This window comes from Mesoplodon densirostris, chromosome 15, assembly GCF_025265405.1.
Source record: "Mesoplodon densirostris isolate mMesDen1 chromosome 15, mMesDen1 primary haplotype, whole genome shotgun sequence".
NCBI lineage: Eukaryota > Metazoa > Chordata > Mammalia > Artiodactyla > Ziphiidae > Mesoplodon > Mesoplodon densirostris.
In genome coordinates, this window is record NC_082675.1 from 10,451,550 (window position 1) to 10,459,266 (window position 7,717).

Genomic DNA, 7,717 nt, shown 5'->3' on the forward strand with positions numbered 1-7,717 from the left:
CAGGCGGACGGGCACTCATGCTTTCTGGGGTTTGACCACTTGTATTGAAACTCTGAAAAATGGGCATGCCCTCTCTGACCCCAGCTCAGAGTGCCCTGGCATGCCAGTCTGTCCCCCAAATACCAGTACGCATGTCCCTCCTACCCCAATGGGGTGCCTTGGAGGGACCCTAGGGTCAGAGATGGCTACATAATTTGCAGGTTGCAGTGCAAATAAAAATGCAGGGATCCTTGTCTGTAATTTGTGGAGTCCAGTTCAAGATAAAAATTCTGTTAAAGATTCTGAAATAGAAAGCTTTTTCCTTTAAAAAAAAAAAAAGGGCACGCCCTTGTTGAGAAAGGGCTCACTGCATATATAAAGGTATTAGCATGGAAACGAGACAAAGTCTAACCACTGAACGGTGGTTGTTTTTGCATGGTGGGGTTTCAAGGATATATGTTTTTAAATTAATAATTTTGGAGCAGTTTTAGATTTACTGAAAAACGGAGTGGAAGGTACGGAGTTCCCATAAGCCTCTAAGTGTGTGGTCATGTGTGATGCAGCAACAGTAACTAAGACATGATGAAAACAGGCATCCTGGCTCCAGACCCCATTCATGGCTCCTCCTCACCTAGCTGCCTCGCTATTTCCCAGCTATGTGGCCTTGGGCTAGTTTCTTGGTCGCCCGAAGTCTCAGCTTCTTCATCTATAACGTGGAAATCACGATAATTCCTAATTCATAAGGTTGAATGAGTGAGGAAGTCAGAGGAAGCTCTTAGCATAGTGCCTGGATCTTGGTTAAGATCTGGTGGCCATTCAAGAAAAGGTATCTTGCTAATGAATGTCAGAGCATCTGGAAGCGCACATAGGTGTCAAAAAAAAAGAAAAAAGCAATCATACACGTGGCTGGTCTCAAACAAATGGGGAGTCTGAAGACTGAGGCAAAAATGACATTTTTCCCATTGAATTCCTTTCAGTCCCTCTAGAATTCCACTCAGATGTGGTCCAGTGGGGTGTGGTCTTTTGTCCCCAGATTTTCTCCATCTTCTCTCCCTGTGTTCACATTCCCTTGCCTCTGTCTTCTCCTTTCTTCCCATGTCCCAGCTCTATCCTGGATCAGCACAGAAAGTGACAATCTCAAAATTCAAAATTGCCCTTGAAAATCCCTTAAGAGGTGTCATATTGGAGAACTACACATTGTCTTTTAAAAAATTAATTAATTAATTAATTAATTTTGGCTGTGTTGGGTCTTCGTTGCTGCACGCAGGCTTTCTCTAGTTGTGTCGAGCAGGGGCTACTCTTTTTTGCACTGCATGGGCTTCTCACTGCGGTGGCTTCTCTTGTTGCGGAGCACGGGCTCTAGGCACGAGGCCTCAGTAGTTGTGACTTGTGGGCTCTAGAGCACAGGCTCAGTAGTTGTGGCACGCGGGCTTAGTTGCTCCACGGCATGTGGGATCTTCCCAGACCAGGGCTTGAACCCGTGTCCCCTGCTTTGGCAGGCGGATTCTTAACCACTGGGCCACCAGGGAAGTCCCCTACACATTGTCTTTCACTAAGTTTTCCTCCAAAATTGGAGTACAAGGCTGTTTCTTCAGTTTCTGTTTAGGTTTCATGTTGATCTTGATCTATATCTGTATCTATCTATCGAAATATATGTATTTATGTATATTTAAATTCTAGAACCACTCTTGGTGTGGCAAAGCTGTCCTCAACCCTGAGACAAGTAGAAAATGACACCCACAGGGAATTCATTAGGTCCACGTTTCCCATCTCATGCCTGTCCTGGGGCACATACTCACTGAGTGGAATCAGGGAGCATAACTACCAGCACACTTGTGTTAATACTTCTCTTTTTTTTTAATTTTAAAAATTATTTATTTATTTATTTATTTTATTTTTTGCGGTACGCGGGCCTCTCACTGTTGTGGCCTCTCCCATTGCGGAGCACAGGCTCTGGACGCGCAGGCTCAGTGGCCATGGCTCACGGGCCCAGCCACTCCACGGCATGTGGGATCTTCCCGGACCGGGGCACGAACCCGCGTCCCCTACATCGGCAGGCGGACTCTCAACCACTGTGCCACCAGGGATGCCCCAATACTTCTCTTTTTTTAATCTTAACTTTTTGAGGCTCCCACTAATCCTACTGCATCCATTCTAAGATGCACGCTTTTTCTGATTTTAACATTCCTGAGACCGAGATGCATTTTACAGTTTGCTATCAGCCAACCAGCAGGTGTGATGTAGTTTTACTCCCTGTGCCCAAGCAAACTTGGTCGTAGCTTTTCAGATTGTTGTTACTTCAACTGCGTTGCGTACACTGCCGAGCCTCCACATGTTGATTTCATTCGCCACTTAACGTGTCTTCAGAAGGATGATGCCATGATACGAGTTGGCGTGGAATGGAAAGTTTCTGTGTGCACAGAAAGACCCCCAAGCACAGTAATGGGCTGGAGATTTGGTAACTGTGAAGCAAATTCCTGTCCTTGAGGGAATGATTCCACTTTCATATTTTCTTACAAAGTAGCAACCAAATCTTGATGGAACCCCTAAAAAGGAAGAAACCACAGTAGATGAAGCTACACTGCATTTTGTCACTGAGATATGTGCAAAAGGATTCCTTGTCATATACCAAGCCAGGCAACAGAGGTAAGAGAAATTGCCAAATCCCTTGAAACAGATGAAGGGAATTGCAAACAAAGGATGGTGTGACCAGTTAAGGTGTTTAAAAAGACTATGAAGGCATTGGGTAGTAACTTATTTCTTAATTTTACATAAAATAATGATGTACCTTAAACTCGATGATGTTTTACATTTAACAAAAGCCAGTTGAATTCAAGGTAGTTAAATATATGGGGTGCGATGCGAATTTAATGATCAATGAACTCTCCCAGTATAACACTGATGTGTTACTATATTTTACAAACCTCTGACTACTCCCCCTGTCTTTCCAAGGATCTCTCCCAACAAGGGGTAAGGAAAGGGAGAAAAGAAACCCCTTCATTTTGATAGTGAAATATATATGCATGTATTTTAGGAACATGTAACAATACCAGTAAAACAATGCTTACCCATTAATTCAGAACTACTGGCTCTAGGAATTTACCCTCAGAAGAGTGACTGAGTACAAATATTTAGTTACCAGGATGCTTATCTCAGCTTTGTTTATAAGAGTGAAAGATTAGAAACAATTTAGATGAGCATCAATAGGACTGTGCTTAAATAAATGATAATACATCCATATAATGGAATACTAGAATAGGCGGACATCAAAAACAGAGTCAATGTTTATCAGCATGGAAGGATACTCATATGATAACAAAGAGGATACAAGCCAAGCTTGAGAGGCTTTCTGTAAAATAATAATAATAATAATAAAATAATAATAAATGTCTATATATTTAACATGAATGTTGAAGGGAAAGAAACAAATGAAATGTAAAAGCAGTTATCTCCTTTTCTGAATAGAGGAAATGTGGATGATTTTTATTTTCTTCTGACTTTTCTGATTCTCCTTTCATAAAATATTTTTATGTAGTTAAAAAATAATAAGAGAGGGACTTCCCTGGTGGCGCAGTGGTTAAGAATCCACCTGCCAGTGCAGGGGACACAGGTTCGAGATCTGGTCCAGGAAGATCCCACATGCCGCAGAGCAACTAAGCCCACGCGTCACAACTACTGAGTCTGCGCTCTAGAGCCCACGAGCCACAACTACGGAGCCCATGCGCCACAGCTACTGAAGCCCGCGCACCTAGAGCCCGTGCCCTGCAATGAGAGAAGCCACCACAGTGAGAGGCCCACGCAGCACAATGAAGAGTAGCCCCTGCTCGCCGCAACTAAAGAAAGCCTGTGTGCAGCAATGAAGACCCAAAGCAGCCAAAAATAAATAAATAATAAAATTTAAAAAAATAGTAATAATAAGAGGGGAAAAAAAGGAATTGATGTAGCTCCTGTGAGAAAAATGAGGAAAAGCTGCCTGCTTAGGCTTCCTCTGTGGTGTTTCTGTAGATGTCCACAGGCTTCTGCTCCAGGAATGACTTTTTCTCAGTAGGGGTGTGGATCATAGAATTCAGAGCAGGGAGGTAGTTACAACTGGAAATGGCTCTGTTACAGACTGAAGGTTTGTGTCCCCCAAAATTCATATGTTGAAGCAGCACTAACCTCTGGGGTGGCTACATTTGGAGATGGGTCTTCAAAGGAAGTAACGAAGGTTAAATGAGGTCATAAGGATGGGGCCCTAATCTGATAGGATTAGTGTCCTTACAAGCTCCTTCCCCAGTCACCCCCAGTGCCTGCACCAAGGAAAGCCCAGGTGAGGATGCAGCCAGAAGGCAGCCCTCTGCAAGCCAGGAAGAGTTACACCAGAAACCAAATCTGGGGCACCTTGATCTTGGATTTCCAGCCTCCAGAATTTTGAAGAATAAATACCTGTTGCTTAAACCACCCAATCTGTACTGTTTCGTTACAGTAGCCTGAGCCTACTAATACAGGCTTCCTCCACAGTGAGGGGCTCCAAGTTTCCCATGGGCTACACAAACAATTAGAGGCCTCCCTTATAGGTTGTCTGACTGAGGGAAGGGAGTCAGATGGACCTGGGTACAAATCCTCCTGCCACTGCCTGGCTGTGTGAACTTGGGCAAGTACCTTTACATCCCTAATTTTCTCATTTGTCCAACAGTGGTGAAAGCTGCCTATTTCCCTCACTGGGATGCTGTGAGAATTAAATTGAGGGAATGCATCTGCACCCAACTTGACCAAATCATTCTCCTGCTTAAAAATCTCTTTGGGTGAGGCCACATGACATAGATGAGATAATGCCTGCAAAATGCCTGGCACACAGTAGAGGCTCAACAAAGATCAGCTCCCTCATTTCTAAGGATTCTTCATGAATTCATTTATTTATGACAATAAATTATCTTTTGGTGCCTCAGTTTTCTCACCTGTCAAAGGAGGATACATAAAATAACTATTTGGTTGAACCACATGAAACTGATAATATTTGATTGTTTGGGACCTATGGCAATTTCATACGGTGCCACCCAATACCTCCTGGGTCTGTGGTAAAGATTTAAAAAAGAGTTAAAACGTGTAAAATGATCCTGAAAAAAATATGAACCCAAATGATGGCTATGATGACAATTATAAAAATGATGGTGATGGTGATGATGATGATGATGATGCTTATGGTACAGAAGGCTCTGAGCTATGCCCTGGAGATATTATGGGAGACAAAACACCATTCTAATCCTTAAGAAGCTCACTGTCTAGTTGGGGAGAAAAACAGGTGAGAATGATCCAATGGCAGATGCTTTGACATTGATCACCTCTTCCTTGGGGACCATGGGCATTAGACAAGATGCCAGAGGGAGAAGAGTGCTGGTGGGTGAGGACAGTCAGGCAGATGAAGCCAAAAGTGAGGGCAGGTCAGTTTGTTTCAGCTGGAAGGAAGAACACGTTTTAAGATCTGGAGAGAGAGCCTGAGACGTCTTCTAGGTAACCCCACGTCCATTCTGGTTGCCTCTCCCTGAGGCACTGATCCAGGCAGAGATCCTCATTCTTGAATCACTATATGACACGCTTGGACCTTCATCCCCTGTGCACCCACAATACCCTCACATGGATTCTTTGCTTGAGTCTCTCTCTTAGTGCCCAGTTTGCTCTGGCAAACCAAACTGAGCATCCTCACTGCCTTGCTTTGCTCTCACTGGCTGACTTGCCTGGGCTGTCTTCCTGCTCCCCTGCTCCTGGCCCACATGAGTCTCCCTTCTCTTGCCTCATAAGGACCATCCTAAGATGTCTTGTCTGTTTCACCCAGAGAATACTCCCATCAGTCTCTTCCCTACCAGGAACTGTGTCTTGTTCCTCATTATAGTCCCAGTGTCCAGCAAAGTGCCTGGCACATAGGAAGCACTCATTAAATATGTGTTGTAGAATGAATGAATGAAGGTGAACGGGCAACATATATTAAGTGCTTGGCACGTAACACCCCCAGATTCTTCTATCTAATCTGCCTCTACCCTTTTATATTTTACAGATGAGGAAAGGAAGGGCTAGAAACATGAAGAGACTTGTCCAAAACTAGAAGTGAATTTTTCAGAGAAACAATAATGATCATAAAAGCTGTCACGCATTAAGCTCTTACCATGTACCAGGCACTAAGGTCAGCACTTTACGGGATTCTCCCATGGAATCCTCCATGTAACTCTCTAGAGTTGGACTGAGTTTGACCCTTGTTTACACAAGAGGAAACTAAAGCTCAGAGAGGTTGTTAGTTGCCCAAGGCCACACAGCTGGATTCAAAGCTAGACTTATGGGGCTTCCCTGGTGGCGCAGTGGTTGGGAGTCCGCCAGCCGACGCAGGTGACACGGGTTCGTGCCCTGGTCTGGGAAGATCCCACATGCCGCGGAGAGGCTGGGCCCATGAGCCATGGCCGCTGAGCCTGCGCGTCTGGAGCCTGTGCTCCGCAACAGGAGAGGCCACAGCAGTGAGAGGCCCGCGTACCGCAAAAAAAAAAAAAAAAAAAAAAAAGCTAGAGTTATGTGTTTGAGTTTTGGCTCTGAGCCCCTTATCCACATTCCGGGAGCATAAATAAATGCTTCTGGGTTAAAAGAATGAAGTGAACAGGCTCCTCTAAAAATGTGGGCTGCCCTCAGAGCCCTGAGGATGGGGGCGCCCCAGAGGGTCAAGGGCAGAGCTGGAAGATCAGGGCTCCAGCTAAAGTTGGAGGCGAATCTTGGTGGACTTACCTCCGACCTCCAGGAGGTGCTCTGGATATCTTCCCCAGTGGTCTTTGAGGGGCTTTGGCCAATCCACCAGAAGTCAATTCTATGATATGAAGATCTCTGAAAAATCAAGTTGCCAATGACCAATTGCTCAAATTAGTCAACACTGCCAGTTTTCCAAAACCTTATTTAAGGAAAATTCTTATCAAATATAGTTAACAAATATGAATGCATTCCTCTTGAAGACAGTTAATGACTTACACTCTTATACATGTGCTAGTTTAATACGCTCGATGATGATATTCAGTGAATTTATACTTCTTGAATACTCTTATCCCAAAATTTATTCAGGATGTTTTAATTATATTCAGAACTTTACTTAAGATATTCAAGAATATATTCTTCATTAGAAGATCGTCATAAGAAAGCTAAAGAGCTCCCATGATATTTAGCTTCAGACAAATTGAGCTTAAAATGCTGCTGAGAATATATTCGCTGAAAACATTCAAGATTCATTTGTTAGGAAGAAGACCATTTTCATATTCATTGAAAATATTCAAGAAAGCTAGCAGTCTTCAAGATATTTTTGGAAAATTCAGAAAATTGGTGAGCTGATGGCCCAGCTCAGCCAGGTGTTGGTCTGAGGCCTCTTGCGTCAGCATGGGGCCACGTTCCTCTCAGTTCTGTGGGAGACATGGGACAAGCCAGTCCTACTAGAAAGCTGTGAGGTGCATTAGGACCCTCAGAGGAGAAGACAACATTGCTGTGTCCCCAAGCACCACCTTGACCCTTTGGTCACCTTCATGAGAGGGAAAAACAGAAGACACGTTTCCAAGGGCTTTGTAAGCATGATTTCCCTCCATCACCCTGAGGACTTGGTTATAAAAATTATCCCTTTTGGGGTTTCCCTGGTGGCGCAGTGGTTGAGAGTCCGCCTGCCGATGCAGGGGACACGGGTTCGTGCCCCGGTCTGGGAAGATCCCACATGCCGCGGAGCAGCTGGGCCCGTGAGCCACAA